The sequence below is a fragment of the Lygodium microphyllum genome, chromosome 29, assembly GCF_053477565.2.
Source record: "Lygodium microphyllum isolate KBCC chromosome 29, Lygodium_microphyllum_v1.1.10, whole genome shotgun sequence".
Lineage (NCBI taxonomy): Eukaryota > Viridiplantae > Streptophyta > Polypodiopsida > Schizaeales > Lygodiaceae > Lygodium > Lygodium microphyllum.
The window spans coordinates 2660973-2679698 of record NC_141163.1 but is presented as its reverse complement, the minus strand read 5'-3'; the positions used below and the strand labels follow the sequence as shown (position 1 = coordinate 2679698).

General features: G+C 39.0%; 1 pseudogene; it reads right to left on the bottom strand.

Annotated features, from left to right (window-relative positions):
- Positions 1-214: 214 nt before the first annotated feature.
- The window catches only part of LOC148010314 (tryptophan synthase beta chain 1-like), a 58228-nt pseudogene continuing 39716 nt past the window's right edge, over positions 215-18726 (bottom strand).

The following is an 18726-nucleotide window of genomic DNA, read 5'->3' as shown; positions in this document are numbered from 1 at the left end:
TTACCAAGCCCTCACAAAGGACAAAGGGTTATGTTATTAGTATGGTCAACATCATTAAAAATTTGTTGAGAACATTAGAACAAACATAAATGGATAGAGCCATCAAATATTCAATGAAAAGATGTGTTGTAATGATATAATCTTTACAAATGCACACTTACATTCACACATGCACATGCATTCTAGCCTACTTTCACTTTCATCTAAGCCGACTCTATTGAACAAAAAGATACAAACCAATCATAATCTTGAGTAAAATTATAATTACAAGAAATCCATCATCCTTGGTTAGTATCTTGCCACCCAAAGCCTCCTTACCAGTGATGTTGAAGTGCTTAGCTTAGCCTATATCCTTCAAGAAGATATGTTTTGGTGCAACACCTAGATAATCAAGCCTGAAGATCACAAAAAAGAAATAAAAGTAGCACCATGTAAGCTATGTGACACTTGCTTTTAGCAATATTAAAAAAGGAAACTATACCTAGCACCCAAGCTTGTGAACACAAGGATATGCTAACATACCTTGCACTTATACAATGGGGCTCTATAATTTGACCATCATCATCTTGTAGAAAGTAGGTGAATTCCCCATGCAAAACTCCCACTTCTCCCTTTGTCAAGGTAGCAGTTGTTTACCAAAACTTATTCCAAATTGAGCTCCTTCAACCCCAATCAACCTTACATCTTCATCCTTCACAAACTTGTGAGACAAGCCCTTAGCATTCGATGTTTTGCCAATATAGACAACAAGAACATCTAGTTTGGCTACCCACTTATCTAAATCCTATTGAGAAGTTTCTTTGCCAATAATGTCATAGAAATGTCTCACTAGCATGGGGTAAGAGTGAGGTTTAGCTATATAGATCCTAAATTATAATGCATGGTCTCTACATTTGTGGTAAGATCTCTTATTGCTTCTGATGTTGCATCTTTCAATGTAGTGCCAGAATGGACAACACACCTACAAGACGTAAGACATCTCAAACATGAGAGTACACTTAAATTTTCAAGAAGATCAAGGCTATATTGACCTCAACTCCAAGGAGTCTCAATTTGAGTACATTAAAAGTCTGTCCCTCCATATCTTTGGCCTCCATGTAAACACATTGTAACCAAATCTAACACACATCATAGCAATGGCAACTTCGTGCTACTTTGCTCCAATTTTTGCTATGATAAGATTTTCACCAAATTTCTTTGCAAGCAAATCTTGTCCAATGGCATTGTTGATCTTGTGCACACCTTTGTGATTCAAATTCTCTATTTTTAGATAAATAGTAATTTCATTATTCCCAGAAGATATTCCTCGAGTAGGCTTGTGGTTAGTTGACAATTTTCCTTTCAAGAATGCACACCAACATATGAGTTAGAGGGCCTTTGCACATAAAATTGCGGCAATGGCCCTGTGCATTTATTGGCCTCTTAATCTAACATTTACACAAAAAACTATGCCCTGCCTTGCTTTGCAAACTACTCCACTTTGAGGAACAATCTATAAAGAATGCATAGTTTCTAGACCCTTGGTAAATTGGTGCTCAACTATGACTTGTGTCAAAACCGTTCTCAACAATTTTCGTACATCTCTTTGGAGTGGACCTACAAGATAGCATCTAATTCTGAAAAGTTTGTTGTTTAAAAAAACCATTTCTAAATTAAGAGGCATCTTGGTATCACTACAAACCAACTGTACAACTAGACAATAGGTAACTTATGCTCTCCTTAGAGAAATCTCCTCTAATAAACTCCAAAAACTTTTCTACACTTATGGATAGCTTTTCAATTGCAAAGAAGCAACTCATCTTCGCTCTTAAGCAAAGCACAAAATTCGCTAAATAAATTGGTCTCAAGCAACCTAGATTCTCACGTAGGCATCTTGCAAAATAGTTTTTTTCACTTCAAATAGGCCTTGAGGCACTGTGGGAGGCTGTCAAAATTGGCTACTAGAACAATGAAAAGACTCCTTTCATCAAGGATCATAGCAATAAATTTGGATATTAGCATGATGAGCGTTGGCATGTCAAAAAATGAGAGAAAGAAGTCATTTTCACCCCCCTCCACACTAGCAGGAGAAAAATGCATTTTGCATTGTTTTATAACATTATGGCCTAACAATATAGGCAGAACTGTGTGCTTTGGGACTTTCTACTCAAAGGACCAAAGCACAACCCCTAGATTTGTACAAAAAGCAACAATCGAGCTCGGAGCTACTTTCTGTCAAGGACAAATGGAGTCTCCAACCACCTTCTTTTTATAACAAGAGGACTAGATCAAAAGTCAAATCGAATGCAACAACACATTGACCTTAAGAGTGAAGGGAATTAGCACCTCCTTGGACTTCTCACTCTTTCCAATGAATAGGTCAATTAGGTGAAGCAATTTAGTGAAAAGATTGCTTGGATATGCTTCACAAAAATACTAACTCACTAAAAGAGCACCAAGAACAACATTATTTTTGTGAAGGCGACATAAAAGAGAGGAGGTAAAGAAAGTAAACCAGCTTTGTGGTGAGAAACTGCCATAATAGCTTTCTGGACATATTTGAACCAACTATGCGAACTTGGGGCATCCATTGGTAGGCTTAGTCTTCTAAGGCAATGAGCATTTAAAAATTACAAACCCCCTAAACACCATATTGAGGAATATAGGAATTTCCCATAAGCTTGGGATATGTGGTCAAATCTTTGGATTTGTCATAACTCAAACACTATAACTCCAAATTGAGTGCTCTATAGCTCAATAGATTCCATTTTTCAAGTGCTTTCCAATGATAGGTCACATCATATGGTTTTGAGAAACTTATGGGCATGTTATCTGGGTGCCACCTTTTTAGTATTCAAAAAATGGGAATTGGGAGATTCCCAAACACACTAATATTGTGTTCCTAGGTATTTATAGAAAGAAACATTCACATTTCAAATTTGAAAGCACTTGATCCCAAAACTTGATTGTGATTTGAGGGTCATTGTGTGACTCAATCTGATGGCTCTCATGCCCCTAGGTTATGAATGTTGTTCCATTGAAATTATTGGATTTGCACCTGCTTGTTTTGTTATAATTGTTCACTTTTTGAATCAAAATGTTTTTTTCATTGAAGTTATAACATTTAACGCTTTGGATAAAAACGATTTTTTTGTTGAAATTGTTACCACATTAATTTAATGTCCATTAAGTTATTGACATTGTATCATTAAAATTGTAAGTTTTGCATCCAATTAATCTCCTATCCATTTACTACATTTTGTTTTCATTTCATTGAAATTGTCAGCTTTGTGTTAAATTAATTTTCATTATGTTATTAACATTATTTCATTAAAGTCGTGAGCTTTGCATCAAATTAAAAATCATGTTTGTTTATTTACATTTTTCTAAAAGTGCTCTTTGATATTTCAAAGATAGGAAAGCAATAACTACAACATCCACATGATACAACTTGGCTTAAGCCAATACACAAAGCTTCTTCCAAAATAATCTAAAAATCCAACACCCCTTCTTACAACCACCTAGAATATATAGCACTTTGAACTTAAGCTGATGAAGATTTCTATCCAACATCGCCTTTTGATTCCTTCTACCCAATACTTGTAGGAAGGCATTGCCTTATGCGTATCAAACATATTCCTAGCATATCCTTTTGATTACTTCTACCTTGTACTTGTAGAAAGGCATTGCCTTGTGGGTATCAAACATATTCCCAAGTTGTTACCCCTTTACCATACAACAATCTAACCAATTTCAGATAAATGAGTTAGAAACTAGGTGGGGGCCCTTGTACCTTTCCTTCTCAGGAGATCATCGGTCCTAGTATTGTTCACACCATTGCATGCTTAACTAAAAGTTTTCCCATTGGACTAGCCATCTAGCCCCCTAAAATCTTAAGGGGATGGATGACCTCCATTCTATCCAATTTTGGAAATCTTCCTCCATTTGGCCTAGATTCAAACCTAGTCTCAACACATCGTCATTGCACTCATAGTGAGCTAGTTTTCTCTAGCAAGTGTGAACAACATTTTTAATAAAATGTGAACCAAGGCACAAGGAGGATCGAATGCCAATGCAAAAATCCAAATATTTCTGCCAAGGAAAAATTCCACCTTTGCCACTCCCCTAAACTTCCAAGGTATGTTGAGAAGCATACCTTGTGATTGTCGTGCCAACCCTTGAGAAATCCCTGAGTCCAAGATCTTGAAGTAAGTATGTGCACACACACCAACACACCTTGCCATTGAATCTCCCTTTCAAATATTTCCTTTTATCTTCACCCCTACAATCCAATCGTTCCATGAGGACCCATCCAAGAACCATCCATTCTTCTGAGCAACCTGAGTGTTATCAAGTAAGGGAAGCCCTCTAATAGAGCCATCCTACAAAGCATTGTCCACCATACTAAGAAGTGGATCTATTATGAGAGCAAAGAGGAGTGGTGCCAAGAGGCATCCCTACCTTACAAATCTATGAAGCCCAAAGGGGCAGGCACCTTTTTGTTCAATGAGGCTATTGTTGTTATAAATGTGGGCCCAAATCTCATGCCAACAAGCACAACTATTTGAAACTCTGATTCACCCTATTGTACGCTTTCTCCCAATCTATGTTAATGTTGACTAATTGCTTTATTCCCCCAATCGTAAAAGTCCTATCTAGCACAAGGCCTACTCCATTAGGACCACCATTGTAGCGTCCACTAGAAAGGCTTCCACTATCTCCTCGTAATCAAGAAAACTAATAGAGCGCATACCAACTATTTAGGCCAAGTACTAGCTAAGGGCTTCCACTATTGAATTTTGATCCTACATAAGCTGACCTTGTTGATTAACAATCCCAATTATAGACTACTTTTACGCTTTCCCCTCAAGCATTCCACGCACATTATGTATAGAATCCACCCTCCTTAGTGCCTATTATCATGAGGACATGTATCTTTGAAATCTCAATCACATGGTTAAGAAATGTTGCACATGTGAGGTGTAACAAGGGTTAGAGTAAATTTACGAGACTAGGTTCCAAGAAAATCATGGGATATCAAAGGAAAAAGTTGTTATAAGTTATGTTGCATAGGTATTTTGTGGTATCTGGTACCAATTGTTGGTCTAGGTTATTTATTTGGCCATAAGTGTCAATTGGTGACATCAAAGAAGTAGCATTTAATGATACCTAATGCCAATCCGATGATAAAAGATAGTCAAAGACACTCAAGAATAAAAGTTCCTAGCCACTTTGATTACTAGACTGTCATATTACTTTTTTGGACATAAAAATTTGATTAGATTAATTTTCTATATTTGTAAACTGAAAGTTAATATTGAAGTATGGATAATGCTAGAAAAACCATTAAAGAAGGTTGCCACTTGTCAAAAATGCCAATCCAAAACTAAAAAACATCTTTAGAGGTAGGAGAGTGGCATTTTTAGTGCAGTCAACTTGCAAGAGAGAAGGAGATATTGGTCTGATCTATAGCCCATTGGAGGACCTTTTGAGATAGCCGGCTCCAAGAGAATACCAATTTATAGTTAGTGACAGCATCTACACGCTGTTGAGACAAGATAACATCAATAAATGATTTATTTTCTTCAATTATTTGCAAAGAAAGTCTAAACTTTCTCTCCTTTGCATTCTCTCACCTCCCTGCCTTTTGACAACCTTGCTTTGAAGATTACAACATTGAGATGACCAAAGGCTAAGAAAATTCAAGTCTCTCTATTGTAAACCCTAATCACCAAAGGCTAAGACAGAGGATAGAGACCATGAGGCTAGAAACGACTCACGTGACATGGATGGAGGGTTAGGGAGAGAGAGAGACAGAGGTCTGCACGTGCGTGTGCGTGCACACACACACACACACACACACACACACACACACACACACACACACACACACACACACACACACACACACACACACACACACACACACACACACACACACACACACACACACACACACACACACACACACACACACACACACACACACACACACACACACACACACACACACACACACACACACACACACACACACACACACACAGAGGTCCATATTTTCACATTTACCCCTAACTTCTTTAGCCTTGTTATGTTTTGGGAAATAAGGAAAAAAAGAATCGTGGGTCATTTTGTATGACACAAAATCTTCCTACATCTTATTGTCCTTCTTGCCACATTATGTGAATTCTACAAAAAGAGTTGCGTGTCCAAAGAGACTACACTTCAATATCATTGATCAATTCAAAAAATTATTAGAACTATTATCACTTGCCCCAAAGAAATATCATGGCAGCTTCTGACCATTATGAATTTATAGTGAGAAAAAAGGGTGAAACAGGAGGCTGTACTTTGATCAATTTGAAAATATATTATCACCTCCCCAAAAAATAACATGGTAGCTTCCAACTGTTACAAATTTATAGTGAAAAAGGTTGTACTGTAATGGCCACACTAGGCATGAGTGACAAGTCTCTTTCAAAGGTTAACTCTCTTGTCATTAGTCAAAGTACCTTGATATGACATGGGGGTTTCCCAAGGCTTAGTTTAGAAATTTCAATGAAGGGTTTTGTGAATGGAGCTGCAACACAAGGATTGGGGATTGTTAGTTGGTTCTAATAGCCGTTCCATCATCCATGTGGGCTCACATGAGACCAAGGGCCAATCGAGAATTACTTAAAGGTTGCAAGAAAAGAGGGTCCTTTCTAGAAACTATTGCTTAGGGGTGTGTAGTGAGTCTTTATACAAAGGATGAGTGCGATTGTTACCCCTAAATATATACACATTTACAAATGTTATTTACATTCGATCAATCTATGCAATTCCTTATACTCCCAAGTTAATAGCAGGCTGGTTTTTGTTGGGGAAGGGATGTCCATAATATAGAGGAGCTTCAAGGGTTGGGATAGATGATTCTATGATTACGTAGGGGGTATCTAGTGACTATCATGTATGAGTGTATAGTGGGTCTTATAGGAAGAATGATGGAGATTTGCTACTTACATTTGATACGCCCATTTATTTTTGTATAAGCTCAAGTTAATAGTAGGTACTGCTAATAATGGCTATAATTGTGTATATGTGTGTGTGAAAGAAATGTGTCCTACTACTAATTTCATAAGTGTGTGATTGTGAGAGAAATTTAACCAAAAGCTTGTTGAAGTAAGTGTGAGTACATGTGTACAAATGTGTCTCAAAGAGATTAATCTCACAAGATTCAATGGCTAGTATTGTATAGCTTCCTAGTTTTGCATTCATTCCAAGGGTATGTATGCAACTTGAATGTGCTAAAATACTCTTTAACTAGCCTTGTTACCCTAAAATCAAACATTTTCCTCCAATAAAAAACAACAAATGTACGAAAATATTTCCTATCGACTCCTTTTAAGAACAACTAAGTACTTTATGTACTCATGTCAACTTGAGCATGTCCAATTTGAATTGCTAAGAGTATTGATCTCCTAGTTAAATATATCCAATAATCTCATTAGATGTGTCAATTGGTTTGTAGGGAGAAGGGAATTGTATATAGAAGAGGAAAGGTTGGCATAGGCTATTCTATGATTAGAAGAGAGCATGAGTGGAATGTAAGATAAGTTCCAAAGGAAGTATCAATCTTGAGCTGTGTATAGGATGATCCTATAAGTTATCTTATGAGGTAATAAAGTTGTAAGCTGGTGTCAAGTAAGACTTGGATTTTTGTCTACACTTGTATGTGTGTATGTGTGTGTTTAATGCACGTGAGTCTATTTGTGTGGGCTCATAAATGTTTGCCCTCCCTCTTGCTCTCATCATTTTTTATTTCTCTCCTTCCATTTTCTTCCTCCTATCTCTCATCTTTCTTCGTCTCACCATAACAACTACATTGAATCTAGATCTTAGACAAGAGTGTCCTTGCTCCTTTGACGGCCTTGTAGTCATGTATGGAAGAATCCTTTCTTTGGCTTTGCACACGTGTGTGTGAGAGGGGGGAGGACTATATGTAAGCCTTGAGTCAATAACATCTACTTTGGTTAATATAAGGGTTCATGATTAAACCACCATTTTGAATTTGTGAACCTTAGAGAATGCCCCCCCCCCCCCCCACACACACAAAGTCTTGTGATTGTTCTTGCCATCTTTCATATGAAAAAGAAGCTTGTACATGGAGAATGGAGAAGCCATGAGAGGTAAGGGAGTCTCAACTACAAGTTGTCTCTTTCCCTATTTTTTAATTGCCCTCTCTTTCCTGCACAATCAATAAACATGCTTGCATGAATAAATAGCAAAGCTTTTGAAACCTCTGAGAGTTGGCTCACTTGAGCATGGCATTTGTAGCATATGACCAAACATTAAAACTAGGTTTTGTGGTGCCATGGTACACCGAGAGTCCAAACCTACCTATCAAATTTATCAAACCACTAACTCATGGTTTGCATACTACTTTGTGGTGCCATGGTACACCAAGACCTCACTCCTACCTATTGAATTTATCAAACCGCCAAGTCACGGCCTGCATACCACACTTACTTCTTAACTTATGCATATGATAGGGGAAGGAGGGAGAGAGAGAGAGAGAGAGAGAGAGAGAGAGAGAGAGAGAGAGAGAGAGAGAGAGAGAGAGAGAGAGAGAGAGAGAGAGAGAGAGAGAGAGAGGGAGAGGGAGAGAGAGAGAGAGAGAGAGAGAGAGAGAGAGAGAGTGTGTGTGTGTGTGTTGTTTTGAACATGCATCACACATGTATGAGAGAGTCATCTTCTAAGTCTACATTGTGTAAGAGGGAGAAAGTTAAACTCAATTTTGTTCTGCAATGTAACATTTGATATGGAGAGGAGAATCAAATTTAGATGTTCTTCTCACCAAATCTACTAAGAAAATGGAGAGAGAGAGATAGAGAGAGAGTAGAGTCGTGCAGTGCTCCATCTAAATTATGACCCATGGGACCTTTCTAGACATACAATGATTCTCCTCCCCCATGGTCGGAAAGGGTAGCTATGGGGAAAGAATGATCTATGTAGCGTAGTTCTCTTGAAAGCGTAACATGCGGGTGATGAGAGCCCCTAACTTTGATATAGGAGTAGTGGTCAAAAAACTAGTGAAGTGGCCCCTGTAAAGGGATATCAAAGTTGTCAAGAATTGCATGGTGGGGGGACTTGCTTGAGCTGCGGTGCCAAACACACACTGTATATACAAGAGGAAGCTCACTCAAGAACACAAGAAGAGAGATGGAGGCCAAAACGTTTTCTTGCTGGTTTTTTCTTCTTCTTCCACACACTACACAATGAACACAAAGTATAGATAAGATACAACATAAAGGAAAGTGGCCTACTAAGTCAAACAGTGCATAACCAACTACACTAATCGATTGGCCTATGTCTTTGCCAGCTGTAGGTAGGTGTAACAAACTAAATATAATAAGTGATAAGTCAGTGGCCATGTGAGTATCATAATGACCACCAACATGCTAAGTGTAGATGTACGGACCCATCTAGCCAGGCGGTCCATCATCAATGTCTGCACATGTTGAGCTTACCATCCCAACACTCCCCCCCAAGCTCAACTCTATCTCTGCAACTCCAAGTAAGCTTCGGAACTTTTGAAGCTTCTCTACACCCAATTCCTTTGTGAAAATGTCAGCTATCTGATCCTGTGTGCTAACATATACCAAGTCAATCTCTCCTGCAAGTACCTTCTCTCTCACAAAGTGGTAGTGCACCTCAATGTGTTTTGTCCTAGCATGGAACACTGGATCCCTAGCTATCTGTATGCTGCTCATGTTGTCACAATGAATGACAATTGGACCATCTCCCTAAAAGTCCAAATCATCTTTGCAACCATACCACCTCACATGCTGCCATAGCAACACCTCTATACTCAGCCTTTGTACTCGATAAAGCAACTGTAGGTTGCTTTTTGCTGCTCCGTGTAACTAGTGCACTAGCAAGGGAAAACATGAATCCACTTGTAGATCTTCTGTCTGACATGCTACCATCCCAATCTGCATCTATGTATCCAAAGACATGTACGTCCTTACCTGCCTCATAAAAAAGTCCATAATGTAAAGTGGGCTTCACATACCTCAATATACGTCTAACTGCATCCAAATGAGGCTTTCTAGGCATCTGCATAAACTGACTGACAAGGCCAACAACATAGCTTAAGTCTGGCCTTGTGATAGTCATGCAAATCAAACTCCCTACTATCCTCCTGAACATAGTAGGGTCTTGTATCACATCCCCAGCATCAGCACTCAACTTCACATTTTGCCCCAATGGTACTGAAAGGGGCTTACATGCTATCATACCATACTTGGATAACATATCCAAGCCATACTGCCTTTGGGATAACCATATACCATCATCACATCTGATCACCTCAAAACCAAGAAAGTATCTCAGCTCACCCAAATCTTTCATCTCAAACTTCTTCTTCAAGAAGTCCTTAACTTCAGCAATCCCATTGTCACTATCACCTGTAATAATCAAGTCATCCATATAGATGACTATGATGATCAACCCTGCATCTCCCTTTCTCACATAAAGTGAGTGATCAACATCAGAAATAAAAATTCAAATATTGACAAGATACTCTCCAATCTTGTCAGACCATGCTCTAGGTGCTTGCTTTAGCCCATAGAGCGCCTTCTTTAACCTGCACACATATGTGGGATGCTCTAAATCCTCATAACTTGCTGGCTTCTCCATATACACTTCTTCTTTCAATTCACCATGCAAGAAGGCATTCTTAACATCCATTTGCTGCAAACTCCAACCTTTGGCTGTTGCCAAGGCAATCACACATCTAATAGTTGCCATCCTAGCAACTAGACTGAATGTCTCTTCATAATCTATGCCATATGTTTGAGCATAGCCTTTTGCAACCAACCTAGCTTTATACCTGCTAACTGAACCATCTGCATTATGCTTGACTTTGTAAACCCACTTACAACCAATAGCTTTCTTACCCTTAGGTAAGGGTACCAAATCCCATCAAGTCTTATTGGCTTCTAATGCAGCCATATCCTCATCCATTGCTGCATCCCAATGAGCATGACCAACAACAACCTCAAAACAAGTGGGCTCAACATCCTCAACTAGTTTCACCATATAAGCATAATGGAGAGTTGCATAACCTTCAAAACCAAATCTTTTAATAGACTATCTGACCCTGCTAGATCTTCGTACCACTGGATCACTCAATGGATCCTTCACATTACTAAGAACTCTCTGTACACTTGGTGTCCTGACAGAAGGAATACCAAGCTCATCATCCAAGCTCTCCGAACCACTAGAATCTCCATCCAATCCCAAATGACTGGTAGATGCATCATTACCATCCATCATTTTCTTCTTTCCTTTGTCCTTCCCTACATCCATCTGAAGATGTGGGGCTACTCCTTAGTCTCCTAGACCAAGGACTCACTGTAGGTGTAGTACTACATGATGTTTTTGGTCCACTAAGACTCCGTGATTCTTGTTTATCTTTCTGCACATAGCTGTCTTGACCATTATCATCATCCAAAACATCACCAACAGGTGTAAACCAACTTTTCATCTCATCAAAGATAACATCCCTATCACTATGAACTCACGTGTGACAAGGTTATAACAGCGATACCCTTTCTGCTCTAAAGAGTATCCAATAAAAACACATTTTTCTGCCTTTGGATCAAGCTTCTTCTGTAGCTCATCTGGCACATGAACGTATGCAAGATAGCCAAATACCTTCAAGTGCGATACATCAGGCTTTTTACCAGTAAAGAATTCTTCAAGAGTCATCCCATGAACTGCAGCTGTGGGAGTTCTGTTCATAATGTAAACAGCAATATGGACAGCCTCAGACCAAAAATGTTTGGGCATATTCTTTTCAGCCATTAATGCCCGTGCAACTTTTGAAATATGCCTATTTTTTCTTTTTGCAATACCATTTTGCTGTGGTGTATACCTGCAAGTAAATTACCTCTTTATTCCATGAGTCCTTAAGAAGCCACTGAACTCATTAGAGAGGTACTCTTCCCCTCCATCTGATCTCAAGCACTTTACTTTTAAGCATGTTTCTGTTTCAACAACTGCCTTAAAAGATTTGAAGTGCTCAAACACATCACTTTTTTCCTTCATGAAGTATACCCATAACTTCCTTGAACAGTCATCAATAAATGTGACAAAGTATTTGCTACCATCAAGAGATACATTCTGTATAGGCCCCCAAACATCTTTATGCACTACATCAAGTATTTTTCTAGTCACTTCTCTATCATGCGAGAAGGGTTGTCTTGCATGCTTACCAAACTGGCATGCTTCACAGACTTTATGCAATTCTGCAACTCTAAAAGAAGGCAACCCTGTAACCAATCCTCTAGACTGCATTAATTTTAGCCTTTGTACATTTTCATGTTCAATACGTTTATGCCATATTTCAATATTTGCAATTACTCTTCCTTTAGCATACATAGCAGCATCCATTGCAGGAATTCCAACATCTAAAATGAACATTCGGCCAACTCTACTTCCTTTTGCGACCAACCTGCACTTATCATTAAAGTCTTCTATAAAACAACCTTTTGTATTGAATCGGACCTGCAACCCCTGCTCTACGATGTGGCCAATAGATACTAGATTCTTTGTAATTGATGGAACATGTAATACATCTGTGAGACTCTTTGTCTAGCCATCATACAAGGACAAGGGAACCTTTCCAATGTGTGAAATTGGGTGACATGAATCATCACCCATCTGCACATAACCTAGGTTTTGTAAGTCTTGCATCTCTCCAAACCATTCAACATGACTGGTCATAGGATTAGATGCACTTGAATCAACATACCATACATAATCATGTGTCCCCTTTCCTGTAATTGCATTCATCATATGTTGCATAACAAACAGATGTTCATTTTTGTATTCATTCTATCGTGAAGACGATGCATAGTTTCCTTGTTGCAATTTACCACCACGAATATCATCCTTCTTTGCGAGTGATTAAATAACTATTGCCTAACCTACTCTTGAACATAATATGAGTACAGAATCTACCCTAAATTGCCATGTACATGCCTTGCCCCATCCTAGGGATGACAAAATCTCTAACACCCTATCTTAGATCTTGGATGCGGAATAAGGCTCAGGGATCTAGAATGATGATAATGAATGGCTTGAGGAATGGCCTTAGTAAATAGATCTGCCACATTATTCTCTATCTTAAAATGCTCACATCAATGGTCTGATCAAATATCTTCTTACAAATATAGTAATAGTAGATCTATCTCTATATGCTTCATCCTCACATGGAATATAGGATTCTATGCCAAGGATATGCAATTCTCATTGTGGCATAGGAGTGTAGTGGTCCCTATCTATGAATTCCCAAGCTCTTCTAATAATCTCCAAGGATAATTGGTCTCAAAAGTGGTATAAGAACCTGCTCCATACTCAACCTTTAATGACCTTCGAAGCTAAATGGTCTCAGAAGTGCTAAAGCATGCCTTAGTAGCCCTAGTGTGTTGATGAAAAGATGGTAGAAAGGATTGTGGCCTTATAAAGCCCACTCTCTTGAATACCATGCCATAGAATATCCCTAGTAGTAATATCTTTAATAGTCATCACCTCTTAAATAAGGATTGCATAGGTTCCCTCTTAGTAAGTCCATGAGCTAAAGTTCACTTGAAACCCAAATTTGGAATGTAGACCACATAATTCCCTTTGTTAATGAATCTTTGAACAAAGTAAGGTAGAGCCCAAATTTGGAACACATTGGGCTTTAGTTGTGATAAATCCTATCTATTAAGAAGAAGTGGGTTTGTGTCCACACCTTGAATAAGAACCAATCTATTAAAAAGAAGAAGTGGGTTCATGTCCACACCTTGAATAATAACCAATCTATTAAGAATATGTGGGTTCGTATCCACACCTTAAATAAGAACCAATCTATTAAGAAGAAGTGGGTTCGTATCCACACCTTGAATAAGAACCAATGAATCCCTACCAATGTTAAGATTCCCTCTATCACATGAAGGCCTTAGATTAAATCATTGTGGTGAGGCATATGAGAAGACACACTACTATCCATAAGGCTTCTCTAAACAAGTAGAAGTTAAAATGGTGTCTTCCACATCATAGAAGTGGACAAAGAGGAAGTCAATAGTCATGATCAATGTATCCTTCAATTTTTTTCTCTCCATCATTTTCTCCAAACTAAAGATGGGGTTATTTTTCCCAACACTTTCCCTTGTTAGTCTTCCTACATTGCAAATACTTAGGGTGACCATTAGTCTCCTTATGGCACCTATAAAGAAACCTTATGGACAAGGGATGCTAATTCATCCCAAATCTTCTCCATCTTGTTGATGTGGTTCTTCATAGTGGAGTCCAAAGAGGAACAACAAGAAAATGGGAGACTAATGTAAGAAAATCTATCTTGTCACACCAACAATCATATTCTTCATACTTTGATCAACCATAAGAAGAAAAGGAATACCAATAACAATCAATCTTCATGCAACATCATATAGCGAATCTCCCATAGACTTTTCACAACAAATCTTCAACATATTCTTCATAATCCTCATAGAAACCATCCAAGAACCAAAATAACATAAAGAAATGCTCAACTTTGAATGGAATTCATCAATAGTATTCATATTTCATCATCTTCATAGTCTTTCTCTCGATCTCTCTTGTAGTCTCACTCATAAATACATTGTTTTTCATAGAAAATTGGCTAGCTCTCACACACTGTCACTCTAACAATGCTCTCTCTCAGTAGTAAATTGATAACAAATAATAACTCTCAATAATCCTTTATTGGTCATGAATACCCCTCCCAAGAGGTATGGCTGATATGAAGAGTCACCAAAGCCACTATAGTGTCCCTTGGAAGCTCATCAGTGTCATTGTCACTGTAGTCCTCAGTTCAAGTCTTCATTAGCTACTTCTTCTACTTTTTCAACCTATTCTGGTTTTGTATTCTTCCTCTTCCAAGATTATAAAACATCCCTAAGCTAAAAATTCATCAATTAGAACGCATATAGAGAAGCAAATAGATGCTTATAGGGGACATATAGAAGCTCTACATGTCAAGAATCGCATGGTGCGGGGACTTGCTCAAGATGCTGTGCCGAACACACACAGAATGCACAAGGAGAAGCTCACTCAAGAGACAAGACGAGAGATGGAGGCCAAAACGTTTTTTTGCTAGCTTCTTCTTCTTCTTCCACACTCTTTACAATGTACACAAAGTATAGATAAGATACAACATAAAGGAAAGTGGTCTACTAAGTCAAACAATGCATAACCGACTACACTAGTCGACTGGCGCTATAACTATGCCAGCTGTAAATAGATGTAACAACCTGAATATAATAAGTAATGAGTCAGTGGCCATGTGAGAGTCATAATGACCACCGACGTGCTAAGTGTATACGTGTGGACCCATCTAACCAGGCGGTCCATCATCAATGTCCGCGTGTGTTGAGCTTGTCATCTCAACACTCCCCCTCAAGCTCAACTGCATCTCTGCAACTCCAAGTAAGCTTCGAAACTTTTGAAGCTTCTCTGTACCCAATGCCTTAGTGAAGATGTCAGCTATTTGATCCTGTGTGCTGACATACACCAAGTCAATCTCACCTGCTAATACTTTCTCTCTCACAAAGTGGTAGTGTACCTCAATATTTTTTGTCCTGGCATGGAATACAGGGTTCCTAGCCAACTGTATACTGCTCATGTTGTCACAATAAATGACAACTGGACCTTCCACCTACACATCCAAATCAACCATTAACTTTTGTAGCTATACGACCTCACATGCTGCAACAGCAACACCTCTATACTCAGCCTCTGTACTCGACAAAGCAACTGTAGATTGCTTTTTGCTACTCCAAGCAACTGCTGCACTACCAAGAGAGAACATGTATCTGCTGGTAGATCTTCTATCAGACATACTACCAGCCCAATCTGCATCTGTGTATCCAAACACCTGTACATCTGTACCTGCCTCATAGAAAAGTCCATAATGTTATGTGGACTTCACATATCTCAATATGCATCTGACTGCATCCAAATGTGGCTTTCTAGGTACTTGCATAAACTGACTCACAAGAGCAACAACATAGCTCAAGTCTGGCCTTGTAATGGTCATGTATATCAAACTTCCCACTATCCTCCTGAACATAGTAGGGTCTTCTATCTCATCCCCAACATCAGCACTCACCTTTACATTCTACTCCAACAGGACTAAAAGTGGTTTGCATGCTCTCATACCATACTTGGACAACATATCCAAGCCAGACTGTCTTTGGGACAGCCATATACCATCATCACATTTGATCACCTCAATGCCAAGGAAGTACCTTAGCTCACCTAAATCCTTCATCTAAACTTCTTCTTCAAGAAATCCTTGACTTCAATAATCCCACTATCACTATCACCTGTAATAATCAAGTCATCCACATAGATGACTATGATGACCAAACCTGCATCTCCCTTTCTCACATAAAGTGAGTGATCAACATCAGAAACATAAAAGCCAATATTGACAAGATACTCTCTGATCTTGTCAAACCATGCTCTAGGTGCTTGCTTGAGCCCATAAAGCGCCTTCTTCAACCTGCACACATACGTGGGATGCTTTAAATCTTCATAACCTGCTGGTTGATCCATATACACTTCTTCCTGCAAATCACCATGCAAGAAGGCATTCTTCACATCCATTTGCTACAAGCTCCAACCTTTGGCTGCTGCCAAAGCAATCACACATCTGACAGTTACCATCCTAGCAATTGGACTGAAGGTTTCTTCATAATCTATGCCATATGTCTAGGCATAGCCTTTTGCAACCAGCCTAGCTTTGTACCTACTAATAGAACCATCTGCATTGTGCTTAATCTTATAAACCCACTTACATCCAATAGCTTTCTTGCCCTTCGCCAATGATACTAGATCCCAAGTCTTATTGGCCTCTAATGCAGCCATCTCCTTATCCATTGCTGCATCCCAATGAGCATGACCAACAGCCTCCTCAAAACATGTGGGCTCAACATCCTCAACTAGTTTCACCATATAAGCATAATGGTGAGCTGCATAACCTTCAAAACCAAATCTTTTAATAGGATATCTGACCCTGCTAGATCTGTGTACCACCGGATCACTCAATGGAGCCTTTACATTACTATGAGCTCTCTGTACACCTGGTGTCTTGACAGAAGGAATACCAAGCTCATCATCCAAGCTCTCTGAGCCACTGCAGTCTCCATCAAGAATTGCATCAATGCCATCTGACACTTTATTCTTTCATTTGTCTTTACCTGTAGTGCTACTAGATGCACCTGAAGTTGTAGAGGTACTCCTTAGTCTCCCAGACCAAGGACTACCAGATGATGTCTCTGGTCCACTAAGAGTCCGTGATTCTTGCTTTTCAGCCTGCACATGAGTGTCATGATCATCATCATCATCCAATGCATCACCACTAGATGCATACCAACTGCTCATTTCATCAAAGATGACATCCTTGCTTACTCTAAACTTACATGTGACAGGGTTATAACAGCGATACCCTTTCTGCTTTAAAGAGTATCTAATAAAAACACATTTTTCTGCCTTTGGATCAAGCTTCTTTTGTAGCTCATCTAGCACATGAACGTATGCAAAACAGCCAAATACCTTCAAGTGCGATACATCAGGCTTCTTGCCAGTAAAGCATTTTTCAGGAGTCATCCCATGAACTGCAGCTGTGGGAGTTCTGTTCATAATATAAACAGCAGTATGAATAACCTCAGACAAAAAATGCTTAGGCATATTCTTTTCAGCCATCAAGGTGCGTGCAACTTCTGCAATATGCCTGTTTTTCCTTTCTGCAACCCCATTTTGCTGTGGGGTATATCTGCATGTGAACTATCTCTTTATCCCATGAGACCTCAGAAAATCACTGAACTCATTCGAGAGGTACTCTCCCCCTCCATCTGACCTCAAGCACTTTATTTTCAAGCGTGTTTCTCTTTCAACTGCAGCCTTGAAAGTTCTAAAGTTCTCAAACGCTTCACTCTTTTCCTTCATAAAATATACCCACAGCTTTCTAGAACAATCATCAATGAATGTGACAAAGTATGAACTGCCTCCAAGAGATACATTTTGTGTAGGCCCCCAAATGTCTATATGCACAACATCAAGGATATTTCTGCTTACATCTCTGTCATGTGAAAAGGGTTGTCTTGCGTGCTTACCAAACTGACATGCTTCGCATACCTTATGAAATTTTACAACTCTAAATGTAGGAAAACCTGTAACCAACCCTTTGGACTGCATTAGTTTCAGCCTTTGTACATTTGCATGTCCAATGCATTTGTGCCGAATTTCAATATCTGCAACAACACCTTTTTCTTTAGCATACATAGCAGCATTCATAGTAGGAATTCCACCATCCAGAGTAAACATACGTCCAACTCTACTTCCCTTTTCTACCAACTTGTACTTGTCATTGAAGTCTTCTACAAAGCAGCCCTTTGCATTAAATCTGACTTGCAGCACTTGCTCTACCATTTGACCGACTGACACCAAGTTCTTTGTAATAGATGGGACATATAATACATCTGAAAGACTTTGTCTTACCATCATGCAAGGACAAGGGAACTTTTCCAATGTGTGAAATTGGGTGGCATGAATCATCGCCCGTCTGCACACAACCTGCATTTTACAAATCCTGGACCTCTCTAAACCATTCTGCATGGCTGGTTATATGATTGGATGCACCTGAATCAACATACCAAACATCATCATATGTTC